Source organism: Scyliorhinus canicula, chromosome 16 (assembly GCF_902713615.1).
Source record: "Scyliorhinus canicula chromosome 16, sScyCan1.1, whole genome shotgun sequence".
In the NCBI taxonomy this organism is placed as follows: domain Eukaryota; kingdom Metazoa; phylum Chordata; class Chondrichthyes; order Carcharhiniformes; family Scyliorhinidae; genus Scyliorhinus; species Scyliorhinus canicula.
The window spans coordinates 70866203-70892440 of record NC_052161.1 but is presented as its reverse complement, the minus strand read 5'-3'; the positions used below and the strand labels follow the sequence as shown (position 1 = coordinate 70892440).

The 26238-nt window shown below is 51.1% G+C and overlaps 1 protein-coding gene across 1 annotated transcript in view; it reads right to left on the bottom strand.

Annotated features, from left to right (window-relative positions):
* The window catches only part of cdk1 (cyclin-dependent kinase 1), a 35716-nt gene extending 31168 nt beyond the window's left edge, over nucleotides 1-4548 (bottom strand). The window contains exons 1-2 of the mRNA XM_038822260.1: nucleotides 4392-4548; nucleotides 2954-3048 (exon numbers count right to left, since the gene is read on the bottom strand). The gene's annotated coding sequence lies outside the window, so the exon portion shown is untranslated. The remainder of the gene's footprint in view (nucleotides 1-2953; nucleotides 3049-4391) is intronic.
* Between the last annotated feature and the right edge of the window lie 21690 nt (nucleotides 4549-26238).

Here is a 26238-nt window from a genome sequence, read left to right as displayed (position 1 = left end):
TGTGTGGCCACGAATGGGAGGAGGTCGGAGTACTTCCGGCTTTACCGAGGGACCAGGCAGGGTTTCCCCCTGTCCCCCTTGTTGTTTGCATTGGCAATCGAGCCGTTGAGGGATTCAGGGAGGTGGAGAGGTTTGGTGCGAGGTGGGGAGGAACATAGGGTGTCGTTGTATGCCGATGACCTGTTACTGTATGTGGCAGACCCGGTGGGAGGGATGCCGGGGGTGATGGAGCTGCTAGCTCAGTTTGGGACCTTTTCAGGCTATAAACTAAATTTAGGCAAGAGTGAGGTGTTTGTGGTGCACCCTGGAGACCAGGAGGAAGAAATTGGTAGGCTCCCGCTTAGGAGGGCAGGGGAGAGTTTTAGTACCTGGGGGTGCAGGTGGCCAGGGATTGGGGGACTCTTCACAAGCATAATTTCACCAGGCTTGTGGATCAGATGGAGGAGGAGTTCAAGAGGTGGGACATGCTGCCATTGCCAGGGAGGGTGCAGTCCGTCAAAATGACAGTGCTTCCGAGGTTCTTGTTCCTCTTTCAGTGCCTGCCCACCTTCATCTCCAGGGCCTTCTTTAAGAGAGTGACTAGCAGTATTTTGAGCTTTGTGTGGGCACATGGGACTCCGAGAGTGAAGAGGGTTTTCCTGGAGCGAGGGAGGGATAGAGGCGGGCTGGTGCTGCCCAACCTTTTGGGGTACTATTGGGCGGCCAATGTGTCAATGGTGCGTAAATGGGTGATGGACGGGGGGGTGGGGAAGAATGGAGATGGCGTCATGTAGAGGTACGAGCCTTGGCAACAGCGCCGTTGCCGCTCTCTCCTAAGAGGTATACCACGAGCCTGGTGGTGGCGGTGACCCTAAGAATCTGGGGACAGTGGAGACGGCATAGGGGGGAAACAGGGGGCTCGATGGAGGTTCCATTGGGTGGAAATCATCGGTTCATCCCGGGGAACAATGATGGGGGATTTAGGGGGTGGCAACGGGTGGGCATCAGTAAATTGAGGGACCTGTTTATTGGCGGGAGGTTTGCGGGCCTGGGGGAACTGGAAGATAAATTTGGGCTCCCCCAAGGGAACATGTTCAGATACTTGCAGGTAAAGGCGTTTGCTAGGCGACAGGTAGAGGAGTTCCCTTTGCTGCCCTTGCGGGGGGCGATGGACAGAGTGCTTTCGGGGGTGTGGGTCGGAGAGGGGAAGGTGTCTGACATTTATAAGGTAATGGGCAGAGGAGATTCACTAGGTTAATCCCAGAGTTGAGGGGGTTGGATTATGAAGAGAGGTTGAGTAGACTGGGACTGTACTCGTTGGAATTTAGAAGGATGCGGGGGGGGGGGGGGGGGGGAATAAAGGGTTATCGTGTTCCAGTAGGAAAGTGGAGCGGAGTCCACAAAACATCAGCTGTGATCTTACTGAATGGCGGAGCAGGCTCAAGGGGCCAGATCGCCTACTCCTGCTCCTTGTTCTTGTCAAATATTAAATTTCATCTGCTGGGTTCGCAGGCTCACGTGGAAATTTTAACGGCAGCTTCATCTGTTACCAAGACAGTGGCTAGGTTGAAAGGTGTTATGTCCTTACGTCACAGGGAAGATTGGGAGATTCAGAAGCGATGGCATCACTGAACAATGGTTAGGGCAGGGGTGGGCAAACTACGGCCCGCGGGCCGCATGCGGCCCGCCAAAGGTATTTCTGCGGCCCACCAAGTCATTAAAAAAAAAAAATTTTTTTTTTAATTTTTTTTTTTAAGGTTAATGCGGGGGGGCTGTTGGGTTACTTACTGGTATAGGGTGGATACGTTGACTTGAGTAGGGTGATCATTGCTTGGCACAACGTCGAGGGCCGAAGGGCCTGTTCTGTGCTGTTCTATGTTCTATATGAGGCGCCCAGAATCATAACCGGGTGAAGTAATTATTTTACTTAATATACTATGCGGCCCTTTGTGAATTGTGAATTTCTGAATGTGGCCCTTGCACGGAAAAGTTTGCCCACCCCTGGGTTAGGGTCTGTCTGAACATGAGCTTTATCAATTTACTTGTAGATTAATGAAATTATGGAGTCATCATTTCAAAAAAGTCTTTAATTACAACGCCCCGGTTGAAAACCTCTGTCTGCTTAGATCATATTGGGGACATAAGAAATTCTGAAGACAGCTTTAAATTTCAAAGCAGCACTTCCAGCAACAAAAAGGCAACAGTTGAAACAATTGCCTCAACCATGAAGAAAAGACGACTCTGAAAACAACTTGCCTTTTATCTTTGAATCTTACTTTGGTCAAAACTTAACCTCCTCCACTTCGTACTTGTGATTGTGTGTATGTGTGCGCAGTGACCTTCCAACCATTGGTTCGGTTTGGTCCGGCTCTTGGTGTCAACAGGAGGATGGGGAGTGCCTGAGGTAGCCGAGCTGCCCCCCACTGCAGCAGCCTATTTTGTTGACCACCTGGACCCAGTCAAGTCGACAGGTTGGAAGTAATGAAGCTGTGCCCAGATTGCGGATATCCTTGGAAGACTCTATGTTCGCCATTTAGGATTCCGCTTTATTCCTCGAGGTCTACTTTCTTTGTGCATCAGTGGAGTGATCTTTTATCCTGATGACTATCTTGCTTTTCCGTTGTGATCCTGGACTCTGCTCCCCTGATACTGTAATCATGTTGTTATTGTCATTTTATCTGCTTGCAGGAAAGTCAATTCTGGAGGGCGATGCCCTGCATTAAATTAACCCACATGAATAAGATTTAACATGTTAAACTGGATATTGTCTGCGGGATTTGTGCAATTTCTTTAGCCTAGGAGGAGGATGAGCAAACCCTTTTTACTTTAATGGTCTCGACGGTCATATGGGGGGGGGGGGGGGGGGGGGGGGGAGAAAGAGGAGGCTTGCTCCCTTACAATTGTCATTGTACAGAACAGTTTGAAATTATTAAAAGAAAACATGTGATCAGATGCAAACTATCAGAAACCCTACCTGTATTAACAGGCTAAAAGTCCAGTGATAAATCTTCCAGGAAAGTATTCTTCACACTGATGACAACAGTCCAGCAATGCAGTGGTCAGGTTTGCCTAGTGAAAACACAGAAATCCAAACATTATCAAATTATTCTGCACCAACAGATTTACAAACCGGGAAATTAAAAGTCTGCTCCAAAGTTAGCCAGAATGACAAGCCCTGCAGTCTCTGAGTTCCCACAGAGGTTAGAGGAACAATTCAATTTTCTGCCTACACTTGCATGCAGCTATTCTCCACTCTTGACCTTCAACGTAGAGTACCAACAGGCTGCTTAACTGAGGTGAACATCCACAGAAACAGAACATTTCATGGAATGGTTACTCTCTGTACAATCTCTAGCCCACACCTTTACACACAACCCCACACATTTCTTTTCTGATCGTCACCATGATAGAATCTGCCTCCACTACACTCTCAAGCACTGCATTGCAGATCCAAACCACTCCAGAGAAACATTCTTCCTCATGTCATAATTGATTCATGATTGGCCCTCACTCCTTCAAACACTTCCCTCCCATCCACTCTCTTACGATTGAGCATCTCTACCAAATCTCCTTCTCAAGAAAATACAGCTGTTCCAATCCTTAAAACCCAAGTCCATCATCGCTGGAAACACTCAAAAAAACGTTTCTGCTACCATATCCTTCCTGATATGCAATAGCCAGATGTGGGCACAAACCAGGCTCACCATGCATGACTCCCTTGTTTTTTTTTCAAATATTCTATGCCTTTACAACACAGAAGCCATTTGGCTCATCATGTCTGTGCTAACCAATGCAGTAATCCAGCCTAATTCTTCTTCCAACTCTTGGTCAATAACTCTGCTCGAATGTGGCACCTCTCTCACACAACGAAAGTACTTCTTTAAAAATATGCAATGACCATCTATATCTACCTCCATCATCCTTTCACGCAGTGAAGCCCAGATCCTCACCATCATGGGGATGGAAAAATGACAACTCCTCTCTAAACCGCCCATCATCTATCGTAAGTCTACATCCGCTGGTTAATGATCTCCCTGTCCAAGCGAAATAGGCCTTCGACCGAGGCCTCTGATTATTTTTTATAGCTTGGTTAAATCTCCCTCTGCCCGGAATGGTTAACTCTGTACGAACAGAATTTAACAAAGTTAAAGTCACTGAAGTTGCTAAAAACCTGAAGCGGACACACAAGGTCCCAGTGGCCCCTGCAGGAGGCTCTGTTTAGCCCCAGACTAAACGAACAGGCCCATGAGGCCCAAACCTTGCTCACTGCCACCCGTGTACCCCGGGGATACGCATCCAAACAGCGGCCGGTGCTGGATACGCACCCCGGGGAAATGGTATACGCACCCCGGGGAAATGGTATTTCCATCACCCCCATGTTCCCAGTGGCCTCGCCGAGCGGCGGGACAAACCTGAGGTTTATTGGGAAGGTTTGCCTGAGGCCAAGCGAGCTACTGCCCCGGTGAGTGTCCGGCCCTGGCTCCACTCCTGTTGCTGTCGCTCCCGCCGCGGTTTTGAATGCCGCTCGCTCCTTCCAACCGCTCCCCCCCCATTCAAACCGCCAACCAATCAGCGCCGCCATTTGGATTCAAAGGGACCAATCGGAACAGCCGCGCTCTCAGGGGTCCTTCAGCCAGCGCTTAGGTGTCTAGCGAGAAAGGCGCGAAGAGCAACAGCAAAGCGGCAGCCCGGGTAGGAGAAGGGCGGAGAGGAGAGGAGGCGGGGCTAGCGCAGGTAGGGGCAGGGCCGACGGGAGGAGGGCGTGGACAGGAGGTGGGGGTGGAGCCGAAAGTCAAGCGGGGACGTGGCTGTGTGTCGAGGGCGTGGTCAGGTAGAGGGGCGGAGTCCAGAGAGGGCCTGGGGGCGGGGCCAGCGGGAGGGCCGGGCGGCGGGATCAGTGGGAGGGTCTGGGGGGCGGAGCCAGCGGGAGGGCCGGGCGGCGGGGTCAGTGGGAGGGCCGGGGGGCGGGGTCAGTGGGAGGGCCTGGGGGGCGGGGTCAGTGGGAGGGCCTGGGGGGCGGGGTCAGTGGGAGGGCCTGGGGGGCGGGGTCAGTGGGAGGGCCTGGGGGGCGGGGTCTGTGGGAGGGCCTGGGGGGCGGGGTCTGTGGGAGGGCCTGGGGGGCGGGGTCTGTGGGAGGGGCGAGGCCGAGGGTCTGACGGAAATATTTGTTTTTGTGGTTGTGGATGGTGCTTTCCTGATAGTTTTATGAAGTCGGGTGAATTTTAAATTGCCCTTGAGAAGGTGGTGGGAAGCTGCTTCCTTGAACCGCTGTAGTCCCTGTGGTGTAGGTGCTGCCTCACACCACCAGGGATGCTCAATGAGGGCCTTGGGTGACTGTAATGTTTGCAGGTTCTCCCTGTTTCTGCGTGGGTTTCCTCTGGGTGCTCCGGTTTCCTTCCACAGTCCAAAGATGTGCATGTTAGGTGGATTGGCCATGCTAAAATTGCCCCTTCGTGTCCTGGGTTACAGGGATAGTGTGGGGGGGAGGGGCTTCTCGTAGATTTGGGCAGGGTGCTCTTTTGGAGAGTCAGTGCGAACTTGATGGACCGAATGGCCGACTTCTGCACAGTATGGATTCTATCATGTCAGGATGGTGAGTATGATGTGGAGATGCCGGCGTTGGACTGGGGTGAGCACAGTAAGAAGTCTTACAACACCAGGTTAAAGTCCAACAGGTTTGTTTCAAACACGAGCTTTCGGAGCACGGCTCCTTCTTCAGGTGAATGGGGAATTTTAGCCATTCACCTGAAGAAGGAGCCGTGCTCCGAAAGCTCGTGTTTGAAACAAACCTGTTGGACTTTAACCTGGTGTTGTAAGACTTCTTACTAGGATGGTGAGTGACATGGAGGAGAACCTCCAGGTGGTGTTCCCATCTGCTGCCTTGTCCTTCTAGATCAGGGGTGGGCAAACTACGGCCCGCGGGCCGCATGCGGCCCGTCAAAGGTCTTTATGCGGCCCACCAAGATCAAGTCATAAAAATTTTTTTTTTTTTTTAAATTTTAAGGTTAATGGGGGGGGTTGTTGGGTTACTGGTATAGGGTGGATACGTTGACTTGAGTAGGGTGATCATTGCTCGGCACAACATGTGTTTCATATGAAGTTTCTACTTTAAAATATTAATTAATAAAAATTAATTGCTTTTTATTTCTTTAAAAACCTTTTATTTTGGCTATTTTAAATATTAATTATTTTACTTAATATACTATGCGGCCCTTTAAAATTGTGAATTTCTGAATGTGGCCCTTGCACGGAAAAGTTTGCCCACCCCTGTTCTAGATGGTGGTGGCTTTGGAATGTGCTGTCTGAGGAGCCTTGATGAGTTTCTGCAGTGCACCTTGTAGATGGTACACACGGATGCCCTTGATGGTCAATCTGCGTTAAGCAGCACCTGGTGCAGCTCACTTAGGCATGGCAGACTCTACCATAGATTGAGGAATTAACACAATCTCGTGAGACATTGCAATGTGAATCCACCCACAATGGGCAGGATCACATTTTAGCAAATCTGCATATTAGAGCGAGCCTCAGGCGAACACCGTTCAGCACTGGTCCCCATTTGTGGGGGACCAGATGGAACGGCACTCATGGGAGTCTCCCACGAGATGGGAGGCCTCCAGCTGCATGGTCTTGGTGTAGGATTGTGCCCTGGCACTGCAGATGCCACCTGCGTACCCTGGCAGTACCAGCCTGGCACCCTGGCAGTGCCACCTGGCTGCCAAGGTGCCAGTGTAGCCACCTGGGATGGCCACTAACAACCAGGAACAGGGAAGGTCGCAAAACATAGCAGTAAAAAAGGACAATGCGAGATTCAGGCAGACGGTATCAAAACCCCCAACCAATTAGTATTTGATTGCCCATCTCCGCCAGACAAAGGACTGACACTTGAGCGACCGATACAACCCCAGACATTTCGGCGCCACTCCCTGTACTAGGGAAGCATAAACAACAGGGTCAATGACCGCTTAGGACATGCCCAGCCATCAAGGCACCCGTCCCTTTATTGGTTCGAATCGAACATAGTGATCAGGAATTACCCAATTAGTGGGGTCCAAACTGGACCGCCCAAAAGAGCGCGAAAACCCCCAAGGATAAAAAGAGAGATCACCATGTGTTCGGCCTCTCTTGGACCTGGCTCTCCGGCAACGTCTACCTCCACGTGCAGCACCACCAGAACCAAGTTCAAGTTCAACACACGCTACCAGACGGATGCGCCTAGCCGAGCAGCAGTTACTTCTACAGATGCGATAGATACAGATCCGAACAACGGCCACTGTTCCTCTGACCTAAGCCGGGTGTCTGAAGTTAAGTACAGGTTGTCTTAGTTGATAGATGTAGTTTAACTAGTAGTGTTTATGTTGCATGATTAATTGTGTGTGTAAATAAAGTACCCTTGATTTTGACGTAACTAACTGGTGTTTGGCTCTTTGATCGATATCCGGTTGAACCTTGTGGTGGCATCATTTGATACCTGGCGACTCTGAGCATTAGAATATAGATATCCAAAGGAAGGAGGGCAACCTCACTGACTGCCATATTTACAGTAGGTAAAAAAGACAACACCAGGCTGGCATTTTCCTGCCATGCTAAATTGCCCCTTAGTGTCCAAAAGTTCAGGTGGGGTTACTGGGTAATGGGGATAGGGTGGGGGTGTGGGCCTGGGTCGAGTGCTCTTCACAGGTTGGTGCAGACACGATGGGCCAAATGGCCTCTTTCTGCACTGTAGGGATTTTATGATTGCTCAATCTATGGCAGAGCCTGCCATGCCAAAGTGAGCTACACCAGGTGCTGCTTAATGCAGATTGACCACCAAGGGCAGGTGCACTGCAGGAACTCATCAAGGCTCCTCAGACAGCATATTCCAAAGCCACAACCACCACCATCTAGAAGGACAAGGCAGCAGATGGGAACACCACCACCTGGAGGTTTTCCTCCATGATAAAATTACTCCTTAGTGTCCAGGTTTACAGAGATAGTGTGGCGGGAGGGGGGGCTTGTGGTGGATCTGGGTAGGGTGCTCTTTTGAAGAGTCAGTGCAAACTTGATGGGCAGAATGGCTGACTTCTGCACAGTAGGCATTCTATCAAGTCAGGATGGTGAGTGATGTGGGTACTGTCAGCGTACTCAGCTGGCACCTGCAGTGCCAGGGCACCACCCTATACCAAGACCATGCAGCTGGAAGCCTCTGATCTCGTGGGAGACTCCCATGAGTGCCGTTCCATCTGGCCCCCGTTTGTGGGGGCCAGTGCTGAACGGTGTTCGCCCGAGGCAAACTGTCTCGCTCTAATATGCAAATTTGCTAAAAAGTTATCCTTCCCATTGTGGGCGGGTTCACATTGCAACGTTGTGTTGAATCTCGCGAGGCGCTGCGAGCCGGGCAGATCCCGGGTCTCCCGGCTTTCAACGGCCACACGGCTCCGCAGTGAGCTGCTTTTCTGGCACAGTGCGGCCATTGAATCGCACCCCCTGAATCTCTGACTCGATAACGTGTTTACCCAATACCGTATAAGTGATTGGTGTAGTTATATCATTGTAAAAACACAACGGATTTGCTAATCAGCACTTTTTTTCTCCCAGAGTGTAAATTGTTGTGATCATTCCAAATTTGACATTTTGGGGTTGATGCACGATCAATTGCACAAAGATGAGAGTTAGATACAACTGAGGCTTTATTGCTCTAAGATGTGTGGCCCCCCACAGCAGCTGGCGAAATGGCTGCGGCATGGAGGACACACACATTTATACTCTGCCTACTGGGCGGAGCCAGCATGCAGGGACTACCGACGTACCTGTAGTACAGGTCCTACCATACATCACCTAATATAGGTGCAACAGTGGTTTACCACAGGGGTTTGGCCTAATGAGTCTGAGATGAAGCGCTCCGACAACATGTCTGTCTTCTCAGCTTAATATTTTGTTTCTGCATTGGAGTTGATCATACACAGGCTGGGTGGAACATTTCAGTCTGCAAGCACAACCCAGTGCTGCCATTTAAATTCTCCACCTCACTCCCACTCTACCTTCGGTCTCCTACACAAGCCCAGTGAAGCTCTGCATAATCGGCACCTCACATTTCGATTCGGTACTTCACAGCCTTCTGGACTCAACACCAGCTTTGTCTATTTCAGGCCATAATGCCCACCTCATTTTCTTGGTCAGCCACTTTCAGTGTCTATTCCACAAGTTTTCATTCACATCTTTAGTTCCTTTACTTGTCCTATCGCCATCCCTTTTATCATTTACTCTCTCCTGTCCTCCACCTTCCCACACATCTTCCTGGTTACTATTTCCTCTCCTCTACCCCTTTGCTTGACCTGGTTTAAAACTGTTACGTCTTTAACTTGTCCAGGTTTTGACAAAAGATCATTCATCCTGAAATGTTAACTCTGTTTCTCTCCCCTGGCAGACCTGCGCATATTTCCGATACTTTCTTGTTTTTGATTATATACCGTAATGTACATTGGATTGGAATACAGTATCATGTATAACAACAATAATTTTCATTTATATAGCAGCTTTCAAGTCCAATTGCATCAGGACATTTTAAGTACCATCCTTTGCAGAGTCTGCAATGAATATTTCAGGGAAGGAATAATAAATACTCCAGGGATCATTTAAAGTTTGGACAAAGAGAAGCGTAGTACTAGCATAATCCAGTAGGGGGCAGTCTCACCTCAGGGTTCAAGGCACTCTCAAGGTATGAGTTGCACTCGAATGCAACAAATGGTTCCAGACACGAGAAAGGAGTGCAATACACTGCACTACTGAAGCAAAGATTGGAATGGGTGCCCAAACACGTGGTCCAAAACTTACCTGGGTTACAGCACAGACGGAGGCCATTCAGCCCCATGTCCTTGCATTGCCTTTTCCCTGTAGCTCTGCAATTTCTTTCCTGTTCATATAATCGTCCAATTCTCTTTTGAAAGCTGTTTTGGACCCAGACCAGGACCCTCAATCTTTTTGTTAAGATCCCAGAGTAGAACCCATAACCTGGATGAGGCAGTGAGGAAATGCTACTGTGTGACAGGAGTGACAACACTGACCTCTGAGCCATCAGAGAGGCGAAGGCAGAAACATCTGCCCCCGCACCCATTCACAGCTCCGGCAAGTCCGACATCCCGAATATGGCTACTAAGGGACAGGGTTCCATTTCGATGTTCAGAATCTCCGACAAGGTGTTGAAAAAGGAGCCCCAAAAGCTCCGCAGTTTGGGACAGGACCAAAACACGTGCATATGATTAGCTGGCCTCCTCGAACAGCTCTTGCACCTGACCACAAAAAATGCAACTCATTCTACCTCTGGTCAAATGCGCCCTAAACGCTACCTGAAGATGGATCAAGCTCAGCCTCGCACACGAGGACGTGGTGCTCACCTTATGAAGGGCCTCACTCCACACCCCATCCTCGAACACAGGCCCCAGCTCCTCCTCCCATTTGGCTTTCACCCTCCTCCTCCCAGACCAAGTCGTCCGCCAGAATCCGCCCATATATATCGGAGGTGCTACCATCCTCGGACCCCGTGCACAAAATGGTCCTCTCCATCAAGGACGATGGCGGTGTCACTGGGAATGCCGGGAACATTTGTCGAACAAAAGGTACTGAATCGAATCTGGTCCTGAGAGGCAAACTTCTCTTTCAATTACTCCAGGCTGGCAAACCGCCCCTCCAAGAATAGGGCATAAAATCTCTCCACCCCCTTCTCGTTCCACGCCCCACATGTGGCACCGAACCTCGCCGGCTCGAACAGGTGGTTGGCTCAAATTGAGGCAAGCCTTGACACTGACCCCAGTTTAAAATGCTGGCGGAGTTGCCTCCATATTGTTTAAGTGAAGACCACCACCGTGTTCTCCGAGTACTTTGCCGGTGAGAACGGAAAAGAATCCAAGCTGGACCCCCTGCACGACTCAGACTCCATCTGCACCCAGGTAAACCCCGGGTCCTCCACACCATCCCAACATCTTCTCCGCATTCAAGTTCGGCCATGCACCATTCCCCGACTGTCTATCCCTTTATAGGACACCCTTGATGCACTATCAATTACAACGAGACGAGAGTAGAGAGTAATCAAGGCTTTATTACGCAAAGATGTGAAGACTCCCGCAGCTGCTGCTGAAATGGCTGCAGCTCGGAAAGTCCACACATTTATACTCCGCCTACTGGGCGGAGCCAGCAGGCAGGAATCTACCCCCGTTCCTGTAGTGCAGGGGCCTTACCGTGATACTCTTGTATGCAGAATACACAATACAACAGTGGTGACTACCACATTCACACCCTGTTAAAAAAGAGTCCAGCGGCCGTGGGGTGGGGGGTGGGGGGGGTGGAAACTATTTACATACAGGTTATTTAAAAAATACAGGTTGTTTAAAATTTAAGAAAGAGGTTACAAATTTAGACGGTCGGGCACCTTGATCCGTCGTTGCGAGTGCCGCAGTTGTGGTTTTTGATTCAGGCGTCGTTTTGGTCGTCGGTGACTCCGGGAGCGTGTCGGCCTCATCTTCATCCATGGGTGGGACCAAGGGGAGGGTGGATCGTCCTGGAGCGGGGGCTGTAGTGGGGTGTGCCGGGGGGGGAGGGAGGGTGGCGCCGGGGCAGGGGGGGTGTGGGGGGACCCAGCTGGTGTCAGGTCCTGGAGGGAGACTGTGTCTTGGCGGCCGTCGGGGTATGTAGGCATACCGTGGGTTCGCGTGGAGTAGCTGTACCCTCTCAACCAACGGGTCCGACTTGTGGTGCCGCACGTGCTTACGGAGGAGAACGGATCCTGGAGCTGCCAGCCATGTTGGGAGCGAAACCCCGGAGGTGGACGTCCTAGGGAAGGCAAAGAGACGTTCATGGGGAGTTTTGTTAGTCACAGTACACAGGAGCGACCAAATGGAGTGAAGGGCGTAGGGGTGGAACTCCGGCCAGCGGGAAGCTGGGAGATTTCTGGACCGTAGGGCCAGCTGGACGGCCTTCCAGACCGTTCCATTCTCCTGCTCCACCTGCCCGTTTAACGGGGGTTGTAGCTGATCGTCTTGCTCGAGGCAATGCCCCTGTTGAACAGGTACTGGCGCAGCTCATCGCTCATAAATGAGGATCCCCAGTCACTGTGGACGACGGCGGGGAAACTGAACAGGGCGAAGATGGTGTAGAGGGCTTTGATGACAGTGGCAGACGTCATGTCGGGGCATGGGATGGCGAAGGGAAATCTCGAGTACTCGTCGACCACATTGAGAAAGTACGTGTTGGGGTCGGTGGAGGGGAGGGGCCCTTTGAAGTCCACGCTAAGGCGTTCAAAGGGGCGTGAGGCCTTCACCAGGTGCGCACGGTCTGGCTGGTACAAGTGCAGTTTACACTCTGCGCAGACCTGGCAGTCTCTGGTGATAGCCCTAACTTCCTCGATGGAGGTGGGCAGATTGTGGGCCTTTATGAAGTGATAAAAGCGGGTGACCCCTGGGTGACAGAGATCGTCGAGCAGGGTGCGGAGTCAGTCCACTTGTGCGCTGGCACATGTACCTCGGGATAGGGCATTTGGGGGCTCGTTGAGCTTACCGGGGCAATACAAAATCTCATAATTGTAGGTGGAGAGCTCGATCCTCCACCTCAAGATTTTATCATTTTTGATCTGACCCCGCTTTGTGTCGTTTTAAAAAAAAATTTAGAGTTCCCAATTATTTTTTCCAATTAAGGGGCAATTTAGCGTGGCCAATCCACCTATCCTGCACTTTTTTGGGTTGTGGGGGTGAAACCCACGCAGACACGGGGAGAATGTGCAAACTCCTCACGGACAGTGACCCAGAGCCGGGATTCGAAACCGGGTCCTCAGCGCAGTAGGCAGCAATGCTAACCACTGTGCCACCGTGCTGCCCTCCGCTTTGTGTTGTTGAACATGAAGGCAACCGACTGTTGGTCAGTGAGGAAAGTGAATCTCCTGCCGGCCAGCTAATGCCTCCAATGTTGCACAGCTTCAATGATAGCTTGGGCCTCCTTTTCATCAGATGAGTGCCGAATTTTGGAGGCATGAAGGGTGCTGGAAAAGAATGCCACAGGCCTGCCTGCCTGGTTGAGGGTGGCGGCCAGAGCGACGTATGATGCATCGCTCTCGAATTGGAAGAGCAGCGTCTCGTCGACCGCGTGCATCGTGGCCTTGGCGATGTCGGCCTTGATACGGTTAAAGGCCTGGTGAGCCTCGGCCATCAGTGGGAAAACGGTGGAGTGAATGAGTGGACGGGCCTTGTCCGCATAGTTAGGGACCCAATGGGCGTAGTACGAGAAGAACCCCAGGCATCGTTTGAGGGCCTTGGGGCAGTGGGGGAGGGGGAGTTCCATGAGGGAGCGCATGCGATCGGGGTTGGGCCCTAGAACTTCATTCTGGACCACATAGCCGAGGATGGCTAATCGGTCCGTGCTGAACACACACTTCTCCTTGTAGGTTAGGTTGAGAAGTTTGGCGGAGTGGAGGAATTTGGAAAGGTTAGGGTCATCATCGTCGTGCTGGTCGTGGGCGCAGATGGTGACATTATCGAGGGAAGGGAAAGTGGTCCGCAGTCCGTACCGGTCAACCATTCAGAGATTCTCTGGTTGGTGGGGTGGACCGTGAGGGAGCAGCGCCTTATCGTATCGGAGTGGATGAAGCTCTCAGTGCTCCCGGAGTCCAGAAGGCAGTAAAACTTGTGCCCGTCGACCTTCACTGTTGTCGACACGAACGTAAGGTATTGCGGTTGTGACTGGTTGATCGTGACGGATGCCAGACGTGGCTGGTCGGTGGCGGTTGCAGGCGATGAGCGGCCCGATGAGGTGTGCGATGAGCAGGGGTCCTGAGGCAGGCAAGGTGGCGAGCAAGATGGCGGTGCCCACGGGCCGAACGTAGTGTGAGGGGAGCAAGATGGCTGCGCCCACGGGCTGCACGTGGTCTGAGGCGAGGAAGATGGCGACACCTGGGGGTCGCACATGGGGGCTGCCGGTGCAACCGCGGCGACCGAGCGGGCCTGGCACACAGCAGCAAAATGTCCTTTCTTACCGCAGGCCTTGCAGAGCGCGCTCCGTGCCAGGCAGCGTTGTTGGGTGTTTTGGTGTTTTGACTGTCCGCAGAAGTAGCACTTAGGTCCCCCGGGGTTGTTTGGTTGCCGCGCAGCGCAGGTCTGGGGTTGGCTGGGGGAGGTCGCTGGTGCGGTGCATGGTAGCGTGTTCGCTGGCTGGGTCCACGATGTCCAGGAGGGGTGGGCCCTGCGGTCGGGGGCATACGGCTGTATATTGCGTGAGGCGACTGTGAGCGAGAACGCTAGTTTCTTGGTCGCCGCGAGGTCGGGGGTAGCCCCTTCTCAGAGGCGCTGGCGGATGTAGGCCGACCCTATGCCTGTAACAAATGCATCTCTAAGTAACAGGTCAGAATGTTCAGCGGCCGAAACAGCCTGGCAATTGCAGTCTCACTAGGAGTTGCAGGGCACGGTAGAAATCTTCCACAGACTCACCGGGGAGTTGATGCCGCGTAGAGAGGAGGTGTCTGGCGTAGATTTTGTTGGTCTGCTGCGTGTAGTTCTCCTTCAGTTGCGCCATGGCCTTAGCCTATGTCAGCGCGTCCCGGATGAGGGGGAAGATGTCTGAGCTCAGCCGCGTGTAGAGGATCTGGAGCTTCTGTGCCTCTGAGGGTGGTTCAGTCGCAGATCCGATGTCTGCCTCAAAGCAAGCTAGCCAACGTGCGACGGCCGACTTGGCGTTGTCTGCTTGAGGGTGCAGCTGCAGACGATCCGGCTGGATGCGGAGATCCATCGTTGTAAAATCTCTGCGTAATAAATTGATGCACTATCAATTACGACGAGACGAGAGTAGAGAGTAATCGAGGCTTTATTACGCAGAGATTTGACCCTCCTCACCAGACTGGTATAATTCAGCCTGCAGAGTCGGGCCCAATTCCGAGCCACATGGATCGCCAGATACCGGAAACTTGACCCGGCCAAGCGAAAGGGAAGTACCCCCAGACTGGTTCCATTCTCCATGGTGCTGACTGGAAAATACTCGCTCTTCTCCAGATTTATTTCTACCAGGAAAAGGACCCAAAACTCTTCAGTAACCTCATTATGTTCCCCCATAGTGGGCACCTGGTCCTTTATATATAACAAAAGATCATCTGCAAACAGGGACACCCTATGCTCCACTCCATCCCTAACTATCCCTCTCCACTTGTCCGAGGCCCTCAGGGCAATGGCCAATGATTCAATCACTAATGTGAACAGTAGGGGGGACATCGGACACTCCTGCCTCGTTCCCCTGTGCAACTGAAAAAATAAACTCATGCGGTGGGATTCTCTGTTTCAGAAACTAAGTGTTGGCGCCGGGACTGCATCAGCGATGCTCAATGACAGGAAAATTGGCGCGTTCCCAGAGCAATTCATCAACCGTTAATGGGCTACCACTGACGCCACGTGGAACACGACCAATTCCAATCAAAAATGTCTGATTCTCCAGAGTCGGGATTGACACTCAGGAGGCTGACAAGTTGCAGCCGCATATACACACGTCACTCCCCACAGACGTACCATCCACCAAAATGGCAGCAAAAAGAGCGGCAAACCAACGCGGAACTGCAGACACTGCTAGATGCCATGGAGAAGAGGCGGGTCTCCTGTACCCTGGAGTTTGGAGGAGGTTGCCACTTGCCACCGAACATCAGGCCTGTGCACAGGTGGGAGATGTCGTGAGCACCGTGGGCAACACCACCAGGACCAGCCGCAAGAAACTGTGCTTCGGGGTGTCACAGGCCATGGGTCGAGGGCACCGTTGCTGTCCGCATCCTCCTCCTTACAGCTCTTGCGGATTGGGGTGGCGGATGGTGGTGGTTGGGGGGGGGGGGGGTGGGGTGGGTGGTGTAGGGGGTGGTGACACATGCGCCATGGGGAACCGCAACTCAGCAAGGTCTCACTTGCTCGCCCGATACCGACCTCTGCCTTGGTACCTGCCCTCTCCCTGGGCCCACCCAGGGCGGCCAGGGTGTGTGGGCAGCACTGTGACCCTGGCACTAACCCCTGACCTTCACGCCCGTAACCCCATCCCTCCCCCTGCCAACCCGGAGGGTGACCGCACCCCCACCCTGCACCGCCTGCCAGCACCCTTACCGGCCGCCATGGCTGGGTGCTCCTAACAGAGAGTCCACCAGCCACCCACTCCTGTGCTGCTTGTGTCCAATTGCCTAACACTGTGCTTTTCCTGTCCCCCCCGCCCCGCCCAGGAAAAGTCAGCCCTCAACCGGCGTGAGAGGGAAAAGACCGGAGGAGGACCGCCAGACCTGTGACCCCTCACCGCAGGAGAGCAGTGCATACTGGACCTGTTGGTGGGCCCAGGGAGAGGGCAGGTACCAAGGCAGAGGTCGGTATCGGGCGAGCAAGTGAGACCTTGCTGAGTTGCGGTTCCCCATGGCGCATGTGTCACCACCCCCTACACCCCCCCCCCCCCCCCCCCCCACCACCACCATCCGCCACCCCAATCCGCAAGAGCTGTATGGAGGAGGATGCGGACAGCAACGGTGCCCTCGACCCATGGCCTGTGACACCCCGAAGCACCAGTCCAGGGACGACACTGACTTCCTGTCACACAGCTGCCTTCAACACCCTCCACCATCCCAGAGACACCTTGGTTTGCCACTTTTGTGAAGAGGGTCCTGGAACACTATCTGGTGTGCACCACCCGATGTCCAGCAGTACATCACTTGGAGGTAGAAACCCCCAAGGGGGTGGAGGATCGGAGGGCAGCCCGACTCGAGGGACTCGCTGCCGTCCGGACGGGATTCGGGGTTCTGTAAAGGGTGGTCCCATCTATAGTGGAGATGCAGTCTCAGCAGCCAGGGACTACATGAGGGGGTGTTGGCGAGAATCCAGCGGCTGCAAGTGCAGTTGGAGGAGTCTAACCACCAGCAGGAGCAGGAGCCGTTGTCGACCATGCATGCCACCCAGGCTAACACCTGGCGTCCGCGATGGAGGCCTTGGGGGCGAAGGTTCAGCCATGGGCCAAAATGTCCAAGGCTGGAGTTTGCACATTCTCCCCGTGTTTGCATGGGTTTCGCCCCCATAACCCAAAGATGTGCAGGCTAGGTGGATTGGCCACGCTAAATTGCGCCTTAATTGGAAAAAATTAATTGGGTACTCTAAGTTTATAATTAAAAATAAGATGTCGAAGGCTTTGGAAACACTGTGCAGGCTCTGGCCGAGGCCCAGGATTGGACTGCCCTGTCTCAGGAAGCCATGTACCAAGGCCAGCTGGACATTGCCGCGGTGCAGTCCCAGCGGGTCATGGCTGAGGGCATTGGCGGCATTGGCGGCATTGCCTAGGTACTAGCCGACATGACACAGACCCAGAAGGTGGTGCACAGTCACAGCGTGATGTGGCACAGTCCCAGAGGAAGGTGGTCCACTCCCTGTGGATACCGAGATGCTGGGCAGGCCACGTGCGGGCTTCCAGGACTCGCAGCGCAAGGTGGCAGGGGAGCTTCAGGGGTTAGCTCTGCTGCCCGCACCACCGTCCCACGGAGTAGCCCGGGGGACCATCGGGCAGCCTGAGAGAGGAGGGGGTGATGGGGCCCGTGCCGGTGACTCCCACAGGGAAGATGCCAGAACACCACAGCGTCCCGGACTCCCTGTCCCTGGTGATCACGCCACCAGAGACACCCAAGCAGCAGCAGGGGGGTAGGGGGGATGTTGGGTGTGGGTTGGCTGGTACGATGTTGTGGGCATCACAGAGACGTGGCTGCAAGGGCATTAGGGCTGGGATCTAAATATACGAGGATATGTGTCCTATCGAAAGGACAGGCAGATGGGCAAAGGCGGTGGGGTTGCATTGTTAGTAAGGAACAAAGTTAAATCAACAGCTAGGAGCGATATAGGATCTGAAGGCGTAGAATCTTTCTGGGTAGAGTTGAAGAATCGCAAACGTAAAAAGACCCTGATGGGAGTTATGTATAGGCCCCCCTAGCAGTAGTCAGATTGTGGTGCAGAATATAAATCAGGAGATAGAAAAGGCATATAAAAAAGGCATTTTACAATAATCATGGGGACTTCAATATGCAGGTGGACTGGGAAAATCAGGTAGGTAGTGGATCCTGTCATGTTAAGCACACTGAGATAACACGGGCTGCAACTGGATGCAGCTATAACTGAAAGATACTCCAGACCTTGAAGTTAGTTCAATTTGATTTATTGAACCTGTCACACAGTTAGCTCCGTTCTCTGCGAGTTCCATTCTCTGCTAACCTAAGTGTGATTACTCTGTCTGACTGAACCAGACTAGCTCTTAGCCACGTTCTGAAGGTGTTATGTGATATATACACCCGACTCACTCTGTAGATGTCCCCAGTGGAAAGAGACGGAGTGTGAGTGCCTTGTGCCTTTTATAGTGGGAAACCACCCCCAAGTGTTCTGCCTGCTGATTGGTTATGTCCTGTTCTCTGTGTTCATTATCTGCCTGTCTATATCTCATTATGTGCATGTCTGCATATCATGACCGATCCCAAGAAAAGGAATTTGTGGAATGTCTAAGAGATGTTTTTTGGAGCAGCTTGTGACAGAACCTACTGGGGAACAGGCAATTCTGGATTTGGTGATGTGTAATGAGGCAGACTTGATTCGGGAACTTAAGGTGAAGGAACCCTTAGGGAGCAGTGACCACAATATGATAGAATTTACCCCTGCAGTTTGAGAGGGAGAAGCTGGAATCAGATGTAATGGTTTTACAATTAAATAAGGGTAACTACAAAGACATGAGGGAGGAGCTGGCCAGAGTTGATTGGAAAAGGAGCCTCGCAGGGAAGACAGAGGACCAGCAATGGCAGGAGTTTTTGGGGGTTATACGGGAGGCCTATCTCCTGGTCAGCCCCACTGTCCACACCCCCGTCCCATCCCAGCCAGCCCACGGTCGCGCCTCTGCATGTCCTACCTCATCTCTCTCCCTCATCGGCCACTGCGCTTGGTTCCCAATTTTTAAAACCACAAATGAAACTTGTCGTTAATTCCCCCCCCCCCCCCCCCCCCCCCCCCCCCCCCCCCCCCCCCCCCACCCAGGTGGAGTCGGAGCATCATGGAGGCCTCAGAGAGTACCGGGTCAGGGCTGCTAATGATATGCGAGCTGTGTTTACTGTACGTGCGGAGGAGTACACATTGAGACCGCTGTTGATGCACCAGACATGGCATTCTAGCGTGCGCCTGGCGCCTGCCACGATTTTTGCGTCACAACCGATTCTCCGCCCAATCACGTTTTGCGATTCCGGCGTCGGCCGGCAGAGAATCCCGCCCATAATATTTGTACGAACGCTGGTCAAAGGAGCCTTACACAGCAGTCACACCCACGGCACAAACCTGGGGCCCAACCCAAACCTCTCCAAAACCGCAAAGAGGTACCTGCAATCCACCCTTTCGAACTTATTTTCTGCATCTAATGACACAATTATCTCCGGCTCCAGCCCAACCACTGGGATAAGCACCACATTCAACAGTTGCAGCATCTTGGACGACAGCCTTCGGCCCTTTACAGATACCATAAGGTCCTCCCTAACTACCTCCAGGAGACAGGGTTCCAACCTCAATGCCAGAACATTAGCTAACAGTTTAGCGTCTACGTTACACAGTGAAACAGGATGGTACTATCCACATTCCTTGTCCTTTTCAGATTAAGGTTAATGAATGCCTGACCTAGTGTCGCAGGAAAGGAACCCGGGACAAAGAGTCATTGAGCATCCCTATCAGTAATAGAACCATCTGTTCCGCGAACGTCTTGTAAAATTCCACCAGAATTTGTCAGGGCCCAGTGCCTTCCCTGTTTGGATCTGTCCTATCACTGGTCTGACCTCCTCTGGCCCAAAACAGCACCTTGAGCCCTTCCCGCATTTCCTCCCCCAACTCGGGGAACTCTAAGCCCTCTAAAAACTCTGTCATCCCGACTCTTCCTCTGCTGGCTCCGACCTATCAAGCCTCTTATAAAAGGTCCAAACTGCCCCGTTCACTTTATCTGGGGTGGAAACCAGCCTGATTCCCGAGTCCCTGAACTGGATAATCCCCCAAGAGGCGGCCTGCTGCCTTAGCTGGTGAGCCAAGAGATGGCTGGCTTTTCCCCCCCAAATTTATAGGTAACCCCCCTCAGACACCACAACTGGCACACCACCCGATCTGTAGACAGCAGTTCAAACTGCATCTGCTTGCCAGGAGTTCTGGGCTTGGGTCACTCGAGTAGCTATGGTCCACTTCCAAAATGTCATCAACTAACTTTTGGTGCTTCTTCCTAGCCTTCCTGTCCATGTGTGCCTTGTGCGATATAACCTCCCCTCTAATCCCATAGAATAGAGGGCAAAACCATCCCATTCCCATTGAACTCCACACATTCATCTATGGCTCTTGAAACCCCACATCCGCCCTTACCTTGTGCGCTGCTCGGGTCCGCCTCCAGCACTAAATCTATGAAATGCGGAGCATGGTCAGAGATGACTATCGCCGAGTATTCCGCCTTCCGCCTTCCCTGGGAAGTACAGAGCTACCCATCACAAAGTTATCTATCCTAGAGTACCCCCAGTGTGCATAAACCACCAAGTGTCCACTACTTCAGGGGGAAGCACGGTGGCACAAGTGGGTAGCACTGTGGCTTCACAGCTCCAGGGTCCCAGGTTCGATTCCCCGCTGGGTCACTGTCTGTGCGGAGTCTGCACGTTCTCCCCGTGTCTGCGTAGGTTTTCTCCGGGTGCTCCGGTTTCCTCCCACAGTCCAAAGACGTGCCGGTTAGCAAAAAGGTTAGGAGGGGTTATTGGGTTATGGGGATAGGGTGGAAGTGAGGGCTTAAGTGGGTCGGTGCAGATTCGATGGGCCGAATGGCCTCCTTCTGCACTATATGTTCTATGTCTATGTCTACTGCTGCCTCCTCCATAAAAGTCAACAGCAGCTTCGCCACGCCCAAAGGGGCCAACGACTTTGGTTCAGTCAGTCAAGTCGCGGATCTAAGACACAGTTTAAATCTCCCCCCAGAATCAGTTGATGAGTATCTAGATCCGGTATTGTGGCCAACAGCCACCTTATAAACATCACGTCATCCCAATTCGGGGCACACACATTTGCCAAGTACCCCGATTTACCTTCCAGCGTATCTGTGACCATCGCATATCTACCCCCCGATCAGCCATCACCCTTTCTCTCGGAGGCAGACCCTCTTATTGATTATGATCAGCACCGGGGGGGCAGCACGGTGGCCCAGTCTTTAGCACTGCTGTCCCATGGCGCCGAGGACCCGTGTTTGATCCCAGCCCTGGGTCCCCACTCTACACCCATTCACTAGCCTGCACCTTCTTGCTTACATAAGAACATAAGAACTAGGAGCAGGAGTAGGCCATCTGGCCCCTTGAGCTGCTCCACCATTCAATGAGATCATTGCTGATCTTTTGTGTACTCAGCTCCATTTTCCGGCCTGAACACCATCACCCTTAATCCATTCTTCAAAAAACTATCTTTATCTTAAAAACATTTAATGAAGGAGCCTCAATTGCTTCACTGGGCAAGGAATTCCATAAATTCACAACCCTTTGGGTGAAGAAGTTCCTCCTAAATTCAGTCCTAAATCTACTTCCCCTTATTTTGAGACTATGCCCCCTAGTTCTGCTTTCACCCGCCAGTGGAAACAACCTGCCCGCATCTATCCTATCTAGTCCCTTCATAATTTTATATGTTTCTATAAGATCCCCCCGCATTCTTCTAAATGCCAATGAGTACAGTCCCAGCCCACTCAACCGCTCCTCGTAAACCAACCCCTTCAGTTCTGGGATTAACCTAATGAATCTCCTCTGCACATCCTCCAGCGCCAGTACGTCCTTTCTCAGGTAAGGAGACCAAAACTGAACACAATACTCCAGGTGTGGCCTCACTAACACCTTATACAATTGCAGCATAACCAACCTAGTCTTAAACTCCATCCCTCTAGCAATGAAGGACAAAACTCCATTTGCCTTCTTCATCACCTGTTGCACCTGTAAACCAACGTTTTGCAACTCATGCACTAGCACACCCAGATCTCTCTGCACAGCAGCGTGTTTTAATATTTTATTATTTAAATAATAATCCCTTTTGCTGTTATTCCGACCAAAATGGATAAACTCACATTTGTCAACATTGTATTCCACCTGTCAGACCCTAGCCCATCCAAATCCCTCTGCAGACTTCCGGTATCCTCTGCACTTTTTGCTTTAGTGCTTAATGCTCATCTTAGTGTCGTCAGCAAACCTGGACACATTGCATTTGGTCCCCAACTCCAAATCATCAATGTAAATTGTGAACAATTGTGGGCCCAACACTGATCCCTGAGGGACACCACTAGCTACTGATTGCCAACCAGAGAAACACCCATTAATCCCCACTCTTTGCTTTCTATTAATTAACCAATCCTCTATCCATGCTACTACTTTACCCTTAATGCCATGCATCTTTATCTTATGCAGCAACCTTTTCAAAAGCTTTCTGGAAATCCAGATATACCACATCCATTGAGTCCCCGTTATCTACTGCACTGGTAATGTCCTCAAAAAAATCCACTAAATTAGTTAGGCACGACCTGCCCTTTATGAACCCATGCTGCATCTGCCCAATGAGACAATTTCCATCCCGATGCCTCACTATTTCTTCCTTGATGATAGATTCCAGCATCTTCCCTACTACCGAAGTTAAGCTAACTGGCCTATAATTACCCGCTTTGTGCCTACCTCCTTTTTTAAACAGTGGTGTCACATTTGCTAATTTCCAATCCACCGGGACCACCCCAGAGTCTACTGAATTTTGGTAACTTATCACTAGTGCATTTGCAATTTCCCTAGCCATCTCTTTTAGCACTCTGGGATGCATTCCATCAGGGCTAGGAGACCTGTCTACCTTTAGCCCCATTAGCTTGCCCATCACTACCTCCTTAGTGATAACAATCATCTCAAGGTCCTCATCTGTCATAGCCTCATTTCCATCAGTCACTGGCACTTCCACTGAAGACCGACCCAAAAAACCTATTCAGTTCCTCAGCCATTTCCTCATCTCCCATGATTAAATCTCCCTTCTCATCCTCCAAAGGACCAATATTTACTTTAGCCACTCTTTTTTGTTTTATATATTTGTAGAAACTTTTACTGTCTGTTTTTATATTCTGAGGAAGTTTAGAATCATATTCTATCTTACTCTGCTTTATAGCTTTTTTAGTAGCTTTCTGTTGCTCCCTAAAGATTTCCCAGTCCTCTAGTCTCCCACTAATCTTTGCCACTTTGTCTGCTTTTTCATTCAATTTAATACTCTCCCTTATTTCCTTAGATATCCACGGTCGATTTTCTCTCTTTCTACCGTCCTTCCTTTTTGTTGGTATAACCTTTGCTGAGCACTGTGAAAAATCGCTTGGAAGGTTCTCCACTGTTCCTCAACTGTTTCCCCATAAAGTCTTTGCTCCCAGTCTACCTTAGCTAGTTCTTCTCTCATCACATTGTAATCTCCTTTGTTTAAGCACAAAACACTCTTGTTTGATTTTACCTTCTCACCCTCCATCTGTATTTTAAATTCCACCATATTGTGATTGCTCCTTCCGAGATGATCCCTAACTATGAGATCATTAATCAATCCTGTCTCATTACACAGGACCAGATCTGGGACCGCTTGTTCCCTCGTAGGTTCCATTGCATACTGTTCTAGGAAACTATCGTGGATACATTCTATAAACTCCTCCTCAAGGCTGCCTTGACCAACCTGGTTAAACCAATCGACATGTAGGTTAAAATTCCCCATGATAACTGCTGTACCATTTCTACATGCATCGGTTGAATCTCTTGTGAGTTAGACCCCGCTCAGGGTCCACACCAAAAAGGCAACAGAAAACAAAAAACATAAAGCCCCTGGCCCATCCTACCTGCACAAATGCCTGAGCCCCAACCCTACTGTATTCCACTTCCCATGGGGGTCCATACAATTCACACTGTGCCATTTTAGTTACTATCCCCAACTGCCTTGGCCATCCCCCATCCCTCACCCCAAGAAAATACCACCGCTGAGCAGAAATCAAAGAATTACCACCCAGTATCATAACATCCCCAACAAACCCTTCCCGTCCTCCTTTCTAAAAGTCCCATTCAACCCTCTTCAGTCAAGTCCCAATCCTTTCTCCTTAATGAAAGTCTCCACTTGCCCTTGTGTGTCAAAGTAGTGATCATTCAACTGCATCATGACTCACAGTCTCGCCAAGTACACCATCCCAAACCACACTCCTTCCTTGTATAGCGCAGCCTTCGCCCTAATGTCTTTGGTAAATTTGAACTGTGTTTCCCTCCCAGTCATTGTTATGATTCTTCTCCAGGACTCATTCTTCCTCTGAAAACTTTGGAAGCAAGTGGCACGGTGGCACAGTGGTTAGCACTGCTGCCTCACAGCGCCAGGAACCTGGGTTCAATTCCGGCTTTGGGTGTCTGTGTGGAGATTGCACTGTCGCCCATGTTTGCGTGGGTTTCCTCCAAGTTCTCCGGTTTCCTCCCACAGTCCAAAGATGTGCATGTTTGGTGGATTGGCCATGCTAAATTGCCCCTTACTGTCCAAAACGTTAGGTGGGATTACAGGGATAGGCTCAGGGTGTTACCTAGGCAGGGTACTCTTTCCAAGGGTCAGTGCAGACTCAATGGGCTGAATGGCCTCCTTCTGCACTGTCGAGATTCTATGATTCTATTAACACCGTCCATGGCGGCTTGTTTGACAATGGCTTCTGCCAGAGTGCCCGATAGGCCCTATCCAACACTGGACGGGCGAACACCTCATCCCATCCCCACCAACCTGGGGAACATCTCCAAAAAGTACTCGTTGGCCTCGGGCACTCCGCTCCTTCTGGCAGCCCAACTATCCTGAAGTTCTGTCGCCTCAACCTATTTTCCAGGTCTTCCCATAAGTTCATAAGATATAGGAGCAGAATTAGGTCAGTTGGTACATCGAATCTGCTCCATCCTGGCCTTAACTCCACCATCCTGCCTGTTCTCCATAACCCTTCAACCCATTACCGATTAAAAATCTGTCTGACCCCTCCTTAAATTTACTCACTGTTCCAGCAACCACCGCACCCTGTGGTAGCAAATTCCACAAATTCACAATCCTTTGGGAAAAGTAGTTTCCCCTCAACACTGTTTTACATTTTTGAACATTCTCCCTGTGTTTGCATGGGTCTCACCCCCCACAACCCAAAAGATTTGCAGGGTAGGTGAATTGGCCCCTTAATTGTAAAAAAAAGAATTGGGCACTCTCAATTAATAAAAAAAACAAAAAAAAACTGTTTTAAATTTGATACCTCTTCTCCCAAGACTATGACCTCTTGTTCTAGAATGCCCTACAAGAGGAAGCACCCGCTTCACATCTACTTTATCCATACGTTTTAGCATCTTGTATACCTCCATTTGATTTCCCCTCATTCTTCTAAACTCCAGAGAATATTGGCCTAAACTCTTCAATCACTCCTCATACAACAAACCCCTCATCTCTGGAATCAACCGGGAGAACCTCCTCTGAACTACCTCCAATGCCACTACATCTTTCCTCAGGTAGGGGGACCAAACTATACCCAATATTCAGGTGTGGTCTCACCAATGCATTGTATAGTTGCAACAACACTTCTTTGCCTTCTATTTTTGCTCTCAGGCTCTTGTTCCTCTCTTGCAGAAAAGTATCTCTGCTTCCAACGAGGTGAGCCACCCTTCATTTGCATTGCCCCCTCACAGCTTTTAACGTTTTCTCAAATGGTTCTTTGATCGGGCCCAATGCTCCCTCAATGGTAACTCTGAAGGACTCCCTCAGCCCTTTGCCTTGCCAACCAAACTGCTTGTCCATTTGTGTCTCAAAGTTCTCAAACTCCTGCGCCATCACCACAGTCAGCGTGTCCACTGTGATGAGTGCGGCCGCACCTACCATCTTCTTTCCCTCCAACTACCTCAGCAGATTATCGGCTTGAGGCCTCTTTCTGGCAGGCTTTTTCGACAAAATCTTCGACATAATTCCACCAGCAATTCTTTACACAGTCCGGCAGGCCTGGTTTGACCACAAAAATCCCCGGACTACCGGGCAAAAAGGATCAAAACAACACAACTCTGGCGGGAGCTACCTTTTGTATCTCACATGACTTCCATCTCACATGACGTTACCGGAGTCCCTTGCTTTGGGTAGCTTCCTTTTTTTGGTCACAATGTCTCGTTAACTCGTGATTTCCTTCCTCCTTTTTCAGATCTTACTGAAAAACATACTTGATTCTCAGTCCACTGTTTTAAAGAAGGATGCT